The sequence below is a fragment of the Salvelinus namaycush genome, chromosome 4, assembly GCF_016432855.1.
Source record: "Salvelinus namaycush isolate Seneca chromosome 4, SaNama_1.0, whole genome shotgun sequence".
In the NCBI taxonomy this organism is placed as follows: domain Eukaryota; kingdom Metazoa; phylum Chordata; class Actinopteri; order Salmoniformes; family Salmonidae; genus Salvelinus; species Salvelinus namaycush.
The window spans coordinates 55,451,302-55,468,099 of NC_052310.1; the positions used below are offsets into that span (position 1 = coordinate 55,451,302).

General features: G+C 44.0%; 1 protein-coding gene across 1 annotated transcript in view; it reads left to right on the plus strand.

The window, feature by feature from the left end:
• The window catches only part of lrmda (leucine rich melanocyte differentiation associated), a 397,635-nt gene that overhangs the window by 332,512 nt on the left and 48,325 nt on the right, over positions 1-16,798 (plus strand). The gene's annotated exons all lie outside the window — the stretch shown is intronic.

Below are 16,798 nucleotides of genomic sequence, written 5' to 3' on the forward strand. Positions count from 1 at the left end.
CTCCGGTCGCCCTAAGCGCAGCACCTCCCAGCTCCATGGGCGTCGGAGCGGAGGTGCTGGGGGATGGAACTGACAGGCCCCGATCCGGACGTCCGCGGGTAGCCAGCAGGTTGTCCAGCCGGATGGACAGGTCCACCAGCTGTTCCAACGTGAGGGTGGTGTCTCGACAGGCCAACTCCCGACGGACGGTAGTGATCGATTAGGGCCCTGTCGTTCCATCCCGCGCTGGCGGCCAGGGTCCGGAAGACCAAAGTGAAATCCTGCGCGCTCCTTGTCCCCTGCCTCAAGTGGAACAGACGTTCACCCGCCGCTCGACCCTCAGGCGGGTGGTCGAAAACTGCCCGAAAGCGGCGGGTGAACTCTGCGTAATGGTCCAATGCCGAAACCAGGTGTGTAAGACAAAGACAAAACAAATGGAAAATGAAAGTGGATCGGTGATGGCTAGAAGGCCGGTGACGTCGACCGCCGAACGCCGCCAGAACAAGGAGAGGGACCGACTTTGGCGGAAGTCGTAACAACAGCAGTCTCTGTGCCGCTTTTAGTCGGAATGCAGCCACCCTGCTCTCCAGTTCCACCAGGCCCTGTCCTCCTTCGTGGACAGACAAATACAATACTCAGCCAGGGGATGGCCCGACCAGAAAAAAATCCAATAGCTTGCTTTGCAGGTCTGCGAGCAGAACCGGCGGGAGGGGGTTGAGGACAACCAGTTTATGCCACAGGGAGGATGCCGCCAGGTTGTTGATTATCAGCACCCTCCTTCTATATGACATTTGGGACAGGAGCCACCTTCACCTGGGCCCTATCCCTCCATGCCCCAGATAACAGAGCTTTGCTCTTGCCTCAGATAACAGAGCTTTGCTCTTGCCCCAGATAACAGAGCTTTGCTCTTGCCCCAGATAAGAGCTTTGCTCTTGCCCCAGTTCACTTTAGCTGATGAAGCTCCCTCGTACACCTTCAGACGAGTCTCTCGTGCCTGCATATCCTGCCCATCACAGACACGTAATCTGCATACGCCGACACTGCTATGCCTGTCAACACACCCATGCCTGTCCAGCACACTCCCTGCAGTCTCCTGCGTAGGAGGCCCAAAAAAGGCTCAATGGCTAATGTATGTAACTGCCCCGATAGAGGGCATCCTTGTCTAATGTCCGTCTCGCCCAGACTGGCCTACTGAGCCCCACTCCCACCTTGACCATACATGACGCCTCAGCATACAATATCTTCAGACAAGCCAAACACCTTTCACCAAACCCAAACACAGACATCACATTGAACAGATACTCATGGTCCACTCTATCAAAAGCCTTCTCTTGGTCTAAAGAGACCAGTCCAAAGTTAGAAACTCTCGACAAGTTCAACATGTCCCTGACTAAGAACAAGTTGTCCGTGATTGAGCGTCCCAGTACACAATATGTCTGGTCCTTGTGTACTATAGAGTCCAGATGGGACTTCAGTCTGTTAGCGAGGACCTTGGCAAATATCTTGTAGTCCGCACAGAGCAATGCCACAGGCCTCCAGTTCTTAAGTTCACACAAATCCCCTATTTTGGGCAGAAGAGTCAGAGCCACTTGACGGCAGCTCATTGGCAACTCTCCTACCACAACGCACTCACGCAAAACGCAAAAGAAGTCCAGTCCAGTTATTCCCCCTAATTTTTTATAAAACTCCTCTGGGAGTCCATCGACCCCCGGTGCACTGCCGAGGTACATCTGCAAAGAGGACTGCCACCCCTGCACTAACATTTGTTCCATGGCTCAGCACCCTTTCCACCAGAGCCCCCAATCGACTTCATTCACCACATCACTATGCATCTCCTGCAGAAACAATAGCCTACCACAAGAGTCTCCATAAGAAGTGGGAAAAAAGCCAGCAAAGAAAGAGACCAATAGCAAAGCTCAAAAAGCCCCAGTGCCAGAAAAAAATGATTCATCTAAAAAGCATCTGAAGGTAGACCTTCACGCACGGTTGTGACCCACTTCCTCAACCTAAAACGTTTCCTGTGTGAGAGGACACCATGCCCCTCATTTTTCATAGTGTGTTGTACTGATCTTACAAACTTTCCCCGATCGCAAAAAAAAGCTTCAAGATTAACCTTTTTCCCTTTAGTCCTCTTCCTCAGACTCACCTTCCTCATCTCCATCTCCCATCCTGACCACCTGCCCTTTCTCTCTAGTCGGGGCCTCCCCCCAGCACCAGGCAAAGGTTCCTTAGTGCCTTAGTTCACACCAGCCTCTCTCCTCCCACCTCCTTTCTTCTCCCCCTTTTTCCTCTTCCGCTTGACACCCACCTCCACCGCCCCAAGTCGCGTATCCTTCCTCACTATACTCTCCTCATCCTCTAGCATAACCTGAGTAGACCCAGCCTCATCTACACCACCATCCATGACATGACTAGACCCAATCTCATCTACCGTTCACAGTCCCCAGGTCCAGAACAGAGGCGAGGAAATGCACAGTATAAATATAGCAATGACTACATGGAACTCTCTGCCACCTCAGGTAACTCAAGCTAGCAGTAAAATCAGACTTTTTAAAAACTGATAAAACAACACCTCACGGAACAACACGAAGTGTGAAGATGCACACACACACACACACACACACACTAACAAACACACTCTACACACACACACACATTGTAATATTTTAATATTGGTTATTTTGTAAATTTGTAATATTGGAGCAATGTACATTTATAATGCACAATATCTTATGTTTTATGATTTTATACTTTTATGTATGATGTAGACAGTTTTATTATGATGTAGACTGTTTTATTTATGATGTAGACAGTTTTATTAGGATGTAGACTGTTTTATTTATGATGTAGACAGTTTCATTATGATGTAGACTGTTTTATTTATGATGTAGACTGTTTTATTTATGATGTAGACAGTTTCATTATGATGTAGACAGTTTCATTATGATGTAGACAGTTTCATTATGATGTAGACTGTTTTATTTATGATGTAGACTGTTTTATTTATGATGTAGACTGTTTCATTATGATGTAGACTGTTTCATTATGATGTAGACTGTTTTATTTATGATGTAGACTGTTTTATTTATGATGTAGACTGTTTTATTTATGATGTAGACAGTTTTATTAGGATGTAGACTGTTTTATTTATGATGTAGACTGTTTCATTATGATGTATTGTTTAATTTATGATGTAGACAGTTTTATTAGGATGTAGACTGTTTTATTATGATGTATTGTTTTATTTATGATGTAGACTGTTTTATTAGGATGTAGACTGTTTTATTTATGATGTAGACTGTTTCATTATGATGTATTGTTTAATTTATGATGTAGACAGTTTTATTAGGATGTAGACTGTTTTATTATGATGTATTGTTTTATTTATGATGTAGACTGTTTTATTATGATGTATTGTTTTATTTATGATGTAGACTGTTTCATTATGACGTATTGTTTTGTTCCTGTTTGGACCCCAGAAAGAGTATCTGGCAGCAGCTAATGGGGATCCTAATAAATATTAATACTAAATGATAGATACAGATATCAAGATATTATATATAATGAATTGCATCTTCTAGTATTCTGCATAGTGTCATATCCACCGCAGATATACAGTAGTTTGAAATGAAAACCGGACTTGAAGTGTCTTAAGAAAGGATCTGTTTGTGGGGCAGCATCAACATCAAAAAACCTCCAAAATAAATAAATATAACATTTATGAATCCGTCCTCCTGGCGAGTGACAGACAGTCTTTGTTATATGTCATCTGACTCCGTTGGCAGACAGCTATCAGGAAGAAAGGGAACTCACTGTGCACCGTGTCAAAAAATAAAAAATTGAGTCAGTCTTTTCCTCCTCCCCTCCTCCCCTCCCTCCCTTCCTTCCTCCCTCCTTTCCCCCAAAAAGCTTGAGATTTCCAAATAATGAAAAGGAGGATCAAGTCGCTGTCACTGTCATCGGAACAAACATAAACTTTTCTGGCACCTAATAAATAGGCATGGTGGCATTGCGTTGTTCTGTGTGCCAGACAGGTGTGCCTGCTCCAGTGATGATGGATCCTATTACAGTCTATAGGGAGCCTGTTGGCTTTCTTGTCATATATTGTCACACATCTCTCTCCGGAGAAAGGGAGCTTTGAGAGATGGCCAAAAGTAATTACACAGATGCCTCCCTGACGCTGCTGTTGTTGTCCTTGTTGTCTGTCTTTTCCTCCCTCTAGCTCGGCATCGCTAAAGCTACTGAAATCTGTTACCGGGCCGTAGCCATATTTCAGTTAGAGAGTTGGAAGTGGAATGTACACAAGTTGATGTTTTCTCTGCTTACTTGTGTAGCACGGCAATGATTTATAGCTCATTAACTCGCCAGGTTGGAGGTTTGTTGTTGCCATGGGCGTCGCCATGAGAACGAGGGGGAGAAGGGATATAAGAACGGTTTGTGGTTGCCGATGGGCACTTCTACTCAGCGCCAGGGCGGAACCGAGAGGCCTGATCGGGCGTGTGGTGATGACACGTTTTGCACCTGAATGGCAGGTACATCAGCATGTCCTTGTAAGCGTATCGTCGGGGAGACAGTGGTGCCTTTGTTCTCGTGGCGGGCCCACTTGGGTTGCTGACAGGGCGCTGATGGATATTATCATCCTTAATGTCAGTAAATAGTAGCAACGCCTGATAAGGGATCTGTTTCCCCTCAGAGCTCCATGGAGAGCTCATTTATCTTTCTACAGCTCTCTCTGTTATCCCTCTCCCTCTTTCTCTCTGTGTCTTCTCTCTCTTTCTTACTCTCGCCGCCTCTTTCTCTCATTTTCTTTCTCTTTCTCTCTCTCTCTGGCATATTTTTGAACTTAGAGATGGAAGTTGTCTAGTTGAGAGAGAGAGAGAGAGAGAGAGAAGTGTGGTTCTCTCACTCTCTATTTCTCTCTGGTTATTGTAATGTTGTATGCTAGTCATCTGAGCAGAGATAGTGCTTTAGTCAGTTGTAATATATTAGGGCAACTCCTGATTAGATTATGTCATGGTGAGACCTCTCTGTGTCCCTCCCACTCCATCCATCAGGTCTTATCCATACACACTAGTAAACACTAACACAAGACAGCCATCAGCCCATCACACAGGTCAACCATGGCCAGCTAAAGGACCGTGGCCAGATCTTGGTATGAGGTTATAGCAACATTTTGTTACTCTGGACCATACAGAATATTATCCTCTATATGTGATCTATAAATACAAATACAAACTATGAAAAACCATGAGAACGGGGCCCGTCATTTTTATTTGCCATCTTTAAATAGAACGACCCCATTGGGAAAAACAGGCCAATTATGGGCGTAATTACAACATTTCAACCAGTTTTTCCCCCCACTGTGACAACTTCAAGGTCTTTAAGGTCTTGTAATGTGGTTGCCCAATTATGTAACTAGCAATACCTGGTAGAGCTACACAGAGTAGTGTGGGAATCCCAAATGGCGCCCTATTCCCTTTATAGGGCACTACTTTTGACCAGAGGTTTATGTACCCTAGTCAAAAGTATTGCACTCCATAGGGACGAGGGTGCCATTTGGGACACAGGAAGTGTGTGGCAGTACAGTGGGTACTGTAGGTCCAAGAGACTTCACATTGAAAAGGTTAAACATTGACTGTGAACAAGCCCAACATGACACAGGCACACAACCTCCTCTGAACCACACACAACATGGCATTTAGAAACAGGGACTAGATACAGAATACAGCAGGAGAAATAAACAGTTCTATTTCTATTCATGCTGTGTGCATAAAAAGGAAAGGAGGGTCTAGAAGTGGGATTGTATTTCTATGGTGAACTTCTAATGTCTGTATCAAATGTTTCTGCTTTTGCCAATGCCTACGATTTCTTTGTATTGTGTCATTGGGCTTTTGTGGGTTCTAGAGAGAGTATCTGTTGCTGAAGTCACAGCTATAATATAAACAGATAGTTTTCATCAAGGACTGAGCAGTGCTGAGAGATATAGCACAGGGATGTGATTACAAACGTGTGGCATTGTCAGCCGATGAAGCACAGACACACACACACCTGAGTGACAGAGTAGAGGAGGAGAAAGGGAGGGATGGAAATGAGAAGGAATAGGCCACCCCCCTTTACAGCTTTCAGCCTCCCTCTATCTCCAGTGGCGGACCATAAGGGCCCAGGAGGGAGCACCCACAAGCGTTTTCTACCTCTGACACTACCCCTGTCACTCACCCCTCTACAACCCCCCACCTCCTCTTTTCTATTCCGCTGACAGACGTGCTGATATCCTTCCAGGTGGTGATCGATACATCATATCTCTGCAGAGAAACGGGTTTGTCTTCTGCAGGTGTGCCATACTCAGGGCTTCTACCCTCTCTTCCTTCTCCTCCTCAGAGAAGAGCATTCAGACACGTGACTAGTCCCTGATAGCAGTTGGGGTTGGCATGCAGGCGGTATCAAAGGGGTGTCTCTCTCAGGCAATTAGATGAAAATAAAGTGATGACGTGTGGTGTACAAAGGGAAGCAGGGGATCAAACACACATAATGTGATTAGAAGAGAAAGATGGAGGGCAGAGCCAGAGAAGAGGTGGAGGGGTGGGACATTATCAGACTTTATCAGACCCGATAATGACAGACACATATAAAGGGTTCTGTGTGTGTGTGTGTGTGTGTGTGTGTGTACACGCTTGTGTGAACTTTTTCATTAGGTGTCTTTGAGGGCAGCATGTGTAACATCCGTGCCAGATACCTTGTTCTCTGGGCGCTTAATGAAAAACGTCAGCGCTCCTTAGTTGTTGGCTTCACTACGTTCAGTTACAGTTTGAGAGCTAATGACAAGCAAACCCTATTAACACACACAAACAGCCATGTCAATGCAATGATTATTACCTCTCACATATAGCGAAAACAGTACCATAATTCCAAATTGGGTAAAATAAAAGAACAGTCATGTTAATGTTTCTTGAGCAATACACTATACACTACTGGTCAAAAGTTTTAGAAAACATACTCATTCAAGGGTTTTTCTTTATTTTTACTATTTTCTACATTGTAGAATAATAGTGAAGACATCAAAACTATGAAATAACACACATGGAATCATTTAATAACCAAAAAAGTGTTACACAAATAAAAATATATTTTAATTTGAGTAGGTGTGTCCAAACTTATGACAGGTAGTGTATATACAATAGTATGTGGACACCCGTTAACATTTTTGGATTTGGCTATTTCAGCCATACCGTTGCTGACAGGTGTATAAATTTGAGCACACAGCCATACAATCTCCATAGACAAACATTGGCAATAGAATGGCCTTACTGAAGAGCTCAGTGACTTTCAACGAGGCACCATCATAGGTTGCCACTTTTCTAACAAGTCAGTTCGTCAAATTTCTGCCCTGCTAGAGCTGCCCGGTGAACTGTAAGTGATGTTATTGTGAAGTTGAAACGTCTAGGAGCAACAACGGCTCAGCCGCGAAGTGGTAGGCCACACAAGCTCACAGAACAGAACCACTGAAGTGCGTAGCGTGTAAAAATCGTCTGTCCTCAGTTGCAACACTGTGTTACCTTAGATTGTAAACTGTCATGGTCAAAACATATAGATTCAATGATTGAAAAGATGGGGAGAGGTCTGTCCGTAATAAAGAGACGTTCTACTTTTTTGACACCACACTCTACAAAGCAAGTCCTGCAGGTTCTAGTTTTATCTTATCTTGATTATTATCCAGTCATAATGGTCAAGTTGTCACGATCGTTTAAAAGGACGGACCAAGGCGCAGCGTGTGTTGAGTTCCACATCTTTTATTTCAGTGAAACTTCCAAAAAACGAATAAATAAACAAACAACGAAACATGACATCTGTGGTGCAACATGCACAAACACAAAACAATATCCCACCATGCAGGTGGGAACAGGGACACCTTAAGTATGATCCCCAATTAGAGACGACGATAATCAGCTGCCTCTAATTGGGAACCACCCCAAAACACCCACATAGAAATAAAACGACTAGAACACCCCCAAGTCACGCCCTGACTTAAAACACCATAGAGAACCCCGAGGGCTCTCTATGGTCAGGGCGTGACACAAGTGCTGCAATGAAAGACCTAGTTAAGCTGCAGCAGCCCAGAACAGAGCAGCACGTCTTGCTCTTCATTGTAATCAGAGGGCTAATATTAATACTATGCATGCCAGTCTCTCTTGGCTAAGAGTTGAGGAAAGACTGACTGTGTCACATCTTGTTTTTATAAGAAACATTCATGTGTTGGATATTCCAAATTGTTTGCATAGTCAACTTACACACAGCACTGACACACACACTTACCCCACCAGACATGCCACCAGGGGTTTTTCACAGTCCCCAGGTCCAGAACAAATTCAAGGAAACGTACAGTATTATACAGAGCCATGAGTGCATGGAACTTCCTTCCATCTTATATAGAGTAAGTGAACAACAAACCTGGTTTCAAAAACAAATAAAGCAACACCTCATGGCACTAAACCTCTCCCCATGTGACCTACTTGTTGTGTGTATGTACTGACATGTATGTGTAACTGATAGATGCACACAAACACACACTACCTGTTAATGTTTTTACATGTATGTAAATTGTAAAGTATTTTGTCTGTAATGTTTTTTTCGTTATATGTCGGACCCCAGTAAGACTAGCTGTCACCATTGGCTGACGCCAAACAATCACAACCAAGTTCCAAACTGCCTCTGGAAGCAACGTCAGAACAAGAACTGTTCGTTGGGAGTTTCATGAAATGGGTTTCCATGGCCCGGGCAGCAGCACACAAACCTAAGATCATCATGCGCAACGCCAAGCATCGGCTGGAGTGGTGGTAAGCTCACCACCATTGAACTCTGAAACAGTGGAAATGCATTCTCTGAAGTGATGAATCACGCTTCACCATCTGGCAGTCCAACGGATGCCAGGAGAACGCTACCTGCCCCATTGCATAGCGCCAACTGTAAAGTTTGGTGGAGGAGGAATAATGGTCTGGGGCTGTTTTTCATGGGTCGAGCTAGGCCACTTAGTTCTAGTGAAAGGAAATCTTAACGCTACGGCATACAGTGTCATTCTAGACAATTCTGTGCTTCCAACATTCTGGCATCAATTTGGGGAAGGCTCTTTCATGTTTCAGCTTGACAATGCCCCTGTGCACAAAGCGAGGTCGATACAGAAATGGTTTGTCAAGATTGGTGTGGAAAAACTTGACTGGCCTGCACAGAGCCCTGACCTCAACCCCAGCAAACACCTTTGGGATGAATTGGAACACCAACCGCGAGCCAGGCCTTATCACCCAACATCAGTGCCCGACCTCACTAATGCTCTGGTGGCTGAATGGAATCAAGTCCCCGCAACAATGTTTCACCTTTTAATGTCACATGTACAAGTACAGTGAAATGCCTTTCTCGCAAACTCAAAAACCCAACAATGCAATAATCAATAACAATGTATTACTAGGAAAAAAACACGAGAAATAACAATAGGAAATATGAAATACACAATGCAGTAAGTAAGTAAGCAAGCATACTATATACAGGAAATATTTAAAAAGTCAGTTCCAATACCAAATGTATATGTGCAGCGAAACTGGAGTGATGGAGGTAGATATGTATAGGGGACTAGGCAACAGAGTAGCAGCAGCTGGTGAGTGGGTGTGCGGGTGTGTAGAGTCAATATAAATGTATGTGCATATTACGTGTGAATCAACAGATGATGGAGTAACTGTGTGTGTGAGTGTGTAGGGCCACGTGAGTGTGCATAGAGAGTGCAAATTCTGAAATAAAAAGGTCAATAAAGACACATGGTAAACTCTGTCCGTGTAGCTATTTATCACTCTTATTGCAACATCTAGTGTAAAGCCTTCCCAGAAGAATGGAGGCTGTTATAGTAGCAAATGGGGGTCCCACTCCATATCAATGCCCATGATTTTGGAATGAGATGTTCGACGAGCAGGTGTCCACATACTTTTGGTCATGTAGTGTATTCTAGGGCCAGAGTAATGTGAAAGGCAGACTCTCCAGATGGTTGATAATACATGTGTTTACAATGTCTCTGTTTTTATAAATACTATTTAGGCTCTCCCACTCTGTTGGCTTTCCTGTTGATTGCCAGGCCAAAAGTGCCCTTCTTCAAATCATTGACATTCACTGCGATCCCTAAGGCCTCCACAACACAAACAAACAAACAACACTAATTCAACGCTTCGATGACACAAAAGCAGCATTCAATTCAATCGCTCCAAATAACCTCCTTGTCAAGCAGCTGCTAGTAAATGGGTTATTTGGCAGCCTAACAACAAGTTGCAGTTCAGACCCATTTGGGATTGTCAGCGAACACTATATAGCCTGCAGCCTCTAAGTAAAATGGGAGGCTCAATACGGCTAGGGGCAGTTAGGGGAGCGAGAGAGAGGGGAGGGAGGGATGGCAGGAGGAGCGAGGGATGGAGAGAGAGAAAGAGAGGGAGAGGGGGGCAGAGCGAGTGAGAGAAAGAGAGAGGGTAGGCAGATAGAGAGGGGAGGGAATGAGGGGGATAACTGGAGTGTTTAAGAGCATTACTTGCGCTATTACACGATGTCAGGAAATGTGCGTTAATTGGAAGTGATCAGGGCTCTCCTAAAAGCCGCTCTGTTCAGGAGGTTTGGGGTAGAAAGCGTAATTGTCCTGCATAATCCCCAGCTAGCACCGCTCACTCGCTCTCTCTCTCTCTGTCCCTTCATCTGGATGAAGAGATCCAAAAAGAAGGGCTTTGTAAAGGCCAGACCCCCCTGGGCCTGACAGCCACGAGTCTCTCTCTCTGTATTTCTCTCCCTCCATTTTTCCATCTTTCATACCCTCTCTCTCTTCCTCTCCATATTTTTCACTCTCTCCATCTCCCTCCATCTTTCTTTCTCCCTCTCTGTTTCTCTGTTGTTGTGACTAATCGCTCAGTGTGTTGCCAGATATTAAGAGGTCCCCATGCAGCTTTCCCTCATGTCTCACAGGTGATTGACTGAAATGAATCAGTGTTCCTTACTGTGTTTGTCCTGCTTTCATATCAGGAAAGCGAGAGAGTGAAATTGAAAGGAGAGAGAGAGAGTATGATTTAGACACACACAGAGGAGTCAGCTGTGAGCTGCATAGGGGTGTGTTGGGGGGAATATGCTGCCCTTGTGCCCTCTCTTTGAAGTGAAGCACAGGCCGTGTGTATGGGCCCCTGAGAGGGGAGTTACTAGAAGCCTTCTATACATCTTCTGAAGGCAGGGGGCCTGGCCTCTAGCTCAAGACACAACAAAACACACAGCTACCTAACACTGCTGATTTCTGTTACACAGTACAGGATATGTCTGATTTTGAGCTGGATAAATGTACCAATTATCGGATTTATTCTTGTACATTTGCTTGTTGATAATTCCTCAAGACGCTCTTTACAATTGATGCATTGTATTATCAGTCTTTCAACCTCCGTTGTTATACTTCTCATTCAGTCTGACCTCTGGAAGACCTGTAATGAGTTGTGCTATTTATCTGAAGATTGATGTCAAATACATTCTTCCAAACACTCGGTGATTGATGGGTGTTTATCCTTTGTCTTAACAGTTCTGTTTTTCCGTCACGAGGCTAAGAGCGATGGCGTCCGCTTGCTGTGAGTACACTGTCATTAACCCTCAGTCCGATTAGCAGAGAGGAGAACAACTCCTCTTCTCTAGCAGATGCTTTGTGTCACAGTAATGTCACACTGTTAGGCCCAACTGTCACCACGCTCCTCAGTGGCGCTACTCAGAGTAAACACTATGGCTTTGATAGACCACTTTTAGGCCGCACGGCCTGCGCTGGGATCAGGGGTCGGCGGCCATCTTGGTGGTCTGCTCTGGTGTGTTCTTGGGAATGTTTGTCTGGAGAAGATAAGTGTTTGAAGAGGAGCTCCAGATGCTCCTCCGTTACAGATTGTCATGTCACGCTACAGATAAGAAGCCAGTGAAGGTCCCGCCGCTGGTCCCTCTGGCCCCTACCACACACAGACACACTCATACAAGATAAATATTTACAAGAGGTATTTGGTTCTTTTTACAAAAGCAAGCGTGAAGGGACTCTGGCTTGGAGGATGCTTACACTTTTTTGTTGGTTACATGTACATGTACAGAGTGTGATACTTGTGAAGATCAGGAACCACGGTTGTGTGTGTTTGTGTGCGTGTGTGAAACGTGTGTGTTTTTTCTCCAATTGAAGATATTACACACCTCCGAGCGGTTCATCTTTCTGAGTAGAAACAAACAGTAAAACCACCCACCTTCATTGTAACGCTGCATTCCAATCTTCTAAATGCAGAAAGCGTGAGAGAGAGTGTGTTTTCACCACTGTGATAAAAACACAGGGGCCTGTCGTGTAAGTTAATACGTTTACCTCAGCGACTGTCTGTCACGCCAACCGCCAATTTATTAGAGCTGGGACAGTTTACTCAGTCAGACCCAATTGGGTTTCAATTTACTCACGCCACCTGGTAAGACTCTGACAACACTCTGATGAAAGCATGATGAAGGGAGGTTGGCTGCTTATTCGTCATCCACTTACATGGATCTCCCTCTCAGATCGACACCCTTTAATTGTGGAGATCTGAATATTCAGGGTCTGCAGATGGAAATCAGCTGAACAGTAGACCCTGTATAGTCAGACCATTTTTCTCTCTCGTATTTCATGTGTGTTTTTCTTCCTATCTATATTATTAGCTTTCTTCTGCATTGTTGGGACAGAGCTTGTAAGTGAAACATTTCACTGTACTGTTTTTACACCTGCTGTATCCTGTGCATGGGCCAATAAAACGCTGAAACGTTGAGTGATCCGTGTGATGTTGTTCAGTCATCGTACATCATCACTGTATTCTTTACCAGAAGGTTGGCTGGACCTCTTTGAAGTCGTGTAGATCACATCATTACGCTCTTTTCGTTTTCAAAGCCCTGCTCCACAAGCTTCCGACTTACCTAACTGTTAAGATTTAAAATGACAAATGATCAAACCCGTTCACAGAGTTGGTTAACTCTGGAGACTCCTTTGGTGTCTCAATGGTGACTGATAAAATAAATGAAGGGAAGGTAGAGAAACAAACCCTGTTCTGCTTACTTTGCAACAGTCATCTTATGTTTCTCTCTCTCCCTCTCTGCAGCCAGATGTATTAGAGACTGATGACACTGTTTCAGTTAGCAGGTAGCTGCAGCGTTAGCATGCCGTTAGCATCCAGAGAAGAATGCCAGAGAGGCAGTCAGCTTATATGTAGTTCTCTGTAAAAGGAGATGCATTTTACATACCCACCTGGCCAGCCTCCAATACGCTTGTCTGACTGGGATTATTAGAAGGTGATCTTTTTCCCGCTTCTATAGATACAGACTCCTTCATCTCAGCTAGGAGCTCAAACCCAGTTTAAACCCTGTCTCAGTCGCCTGTTCACAGCTAAATGACACAGATACAAAGACAGTAGATGCATTTATTTCAATGTGGCAACTCAGCACTTTCCCTGTCTCAGTATGAGTCTTTCTGCCTGTCTGGCATTCTTCTCTGGGTGGTAATGGCATGCTAACGATGTAGCTACCTGCTAATTGAAACACGGTCATCAGTCTCTAATATGTCTGACTGCAGAGAGAGAGAGGAAGGGAGAGAGAGAGAGGGAGAGAGAGAGAGAGAGGGAGGGAGAGAGAGAGGGAAATAAAGAGAGAGGAAGCAAGCGTCTAATTGCTATGGTTGACAGTATATCTTCTGTGCAGACTTCTGAGTCATCATTTGCACAGCGTAATGAATAGGTTAATAAAATAAAATACTTTAATTATAGCTTAGTGGGCTGGATTGTTAATGCTGCCAGTGCAGCTCAATTGAATAATACAGTCACTGGTATCAATTATCTACAAGTGAACTTGTTTAAATGATATTTTACAGTCTCTTGATAACATTAATGCTAGAGGCAATGTAATGATAGACAGACAAAGGCCATGCACCAATTATCATAAACTATTAGCTTGTTTCCAAAGGGTTTTATGTTAATCTTTTAGTGCTTAACTACCCTGCAATTAACATAGCAGGAGGAGCTGCCTTCCAGCTAGGCTGCAAATTGAAGTGCCTAGATAAAGAAAAACACACTGAGATGAAACCCCTGAAAAGAAAGGGAGCTATCGTACTCAAGTGTACGGGAATGTGTGTGTGTGTGCGGTGTGTTTGTGTTTGAGAGAGAGAGAGCGAGCGAGAGGGAGAGACGGTGAGTGCGTGTGAGCGTCTGTGTGATCAAGGATGTGTAACAATTCCATTATCTCTGGTGGGCTATGACATGAGATGTCTCTTTCAGACCCCTCTCCTTTTGTCTAACGCCAAACTACCCCTCTATGGGGAGCGTGAAATGAAGAGCTCTCCCCAGCTACGACAGTCAGCGGCTGCATCTGACAGAGCGCATCGTTTACATATCAGGCTAGCAGTGGCTTGATATGCAAATTCAGCCCGTTGAAAAGGAGCTACAGGGAGATACGGTCCATTGTTAGGTGTTCACAGTGCTCCGTTTCCTTTTATGCTAAACACAGTCGTATACAGTGTGAGCATCTCGTAAACCGTGTGCTGCCTTTGGTAGGTCCAGCCCACAGAGTAGAGGAGGCCCCTAGGAATATGTCCCAAATGGCACCCTATTCCCTATATAGTGCACTACTTTTGACCAAGAGCCATATAGGGAATAGGGTGCCATTTTGAGAAACATCCACAGCCTTTAGAGGACATGCATGTATAAAGGTCTACTTGACAAGCTGGGTTTGGGCGTCTCTTTTTGTTCCTGACACATAACAGCTGATACTGTTTCCACTTAGTACTGAAGTACAGTGGAAGGTTTGATTTCATTGATCTTATATCAGTTTGAAGAATCATGACATAGCTGTTTGTACTATTTACATGCAGGGATGGAACTTGGATTTGGGATTTTGGACACTGGCAAGCTGGGATAGTAGACTGCAATTTCTGTTTACATGTACTGAGGTACAATGTAATACTTTGTTGCACATGTTTAAAGTATCATGGCGTACCAGTATTAGTCTCTACCATTTTTGTTTGTGTAAGAAAACTTCATAGTATGTTACGAATGCTGTTACTACAGTATCAACTTTACTCACTGTGCATGGAATTATTATTTCTTCCTAATCTTTTTATGTAATAGCAAACATAACGTGCTTTGTGTTAATAATTTAACACTGTTTATCTTACTCCTGTAGTGTAAGATACGTTATTATAAGCAGTAGTATGTCACAGAGGTATGTCACAGTGGTATGTCACAGAGGTATGTCACAGAGGTATGTCACAGAGGTATGTCACAGAGGTATGTCACAGTGGTATGTCACAGAGGTATGTCACAGTGGTATGTCACAGTGGTATGTCACAGTGGTATGTCACAGAGGTATGTCACAGAGGTATGTCACAGAGGTATGTCACAGAGGTATGTCACAGAGGTATGTCACAGAGGTATGTCACAGAGGTATGTCACAGAGGTATGTCACAGTGGTATGTCACAGTGGTATGTCACAGTGGTATGTCACAGTGGTATGTCACAGTGGTATGTCACAGTGGTATGTCACAGTGGTATGTATAAACAGTAGTATAAAATGCTGTCAGAGTGTGTTACATGCCGATGTATTGCTGAGTCTTTGCTTGATCATTAAACTCAATTCTGCTATATAATAATCCATGCATGTCTCGACCCACTGGGCACAAACTGGTTGAATCAAAGTTGTTTCCACGTAATTTCAACAAAAAATGTAAATGTGATGACATTGAATCAAAGTGGAAAACTGATTGGATTTAAAAAATCATCAACATAATTGCAATGATTTCTTTTTTTTCACCCACTTTTTTTAACCTAAATCCAATGACAGGTCTGTTCAACGCTGGTCCGAACAATCGGATTCCACGCTTCAAGATTGCTTCACAATCACGTGGACTGGGATATGTTCCGCATAGCATCGGACAATAACATTGATGAATTTGCTGATTCGGTGAGCGAGTTTATTAGCAAGTGCATCGGTGATGTTGTACCCACAGCGTCTATCAAAACATTCCCCAACCAGAAACTGTGGATTGATCGCGCAAAACTGAAAGTGCGAACCACTGCTTTTAATCAGGTCAAGGTGACCGGAAACATGACCGAATACAAACAGTGTAGCTATTCCTTCCTCAAGGCAATCAAACAAGCTAAGCGTCAGTATAGTGTAACGGCTGTCCTCCTCCTCTTCAGAAGAAGAGGAGGAGTAGGGATTGGACCAAAGCGCAGCGTGATAGTTTGACATAATGAAGTTTATTAAAGAAAAGACGAAAACCCGAAAACACTTCAACAAACTACAAAATAACAAAACGACGTAGACAGACCTGAACATGGAACTTACATAAATACACGAAGAACTCACGAACAGGAACAGACTACATCAAATGAACGAACAAACCGAAACAGTCCCGTGTGGTGCAACATACACAGACACAGAAGACAATCACCCACAAACAAACAGTGTGAACAGCCTACCTTTATATGGTTCTCAATCAGAGGAAACGTCAAACACCTGTCCCTGATTGAGAACCATATAAGGCTAATTACACCTGACCTAAACATAGAAACACAAAACATAGAATGCCCACCCCAACTCACGCCCTGACCAACTAAACACATACAAAATTAACAGAAAACAGGTCAGGAACGTGACATATAGAGACAAAGTAGAGTCGCAATTCAACGGCTCAGACACGAGAGGTATGTGGCAGGGTCTACAGTTAATCACGGACTACAAAAGGAAAACCAGCCCCGTCGCAGAACACGATGTCTTGCTCCCAGACAAACTA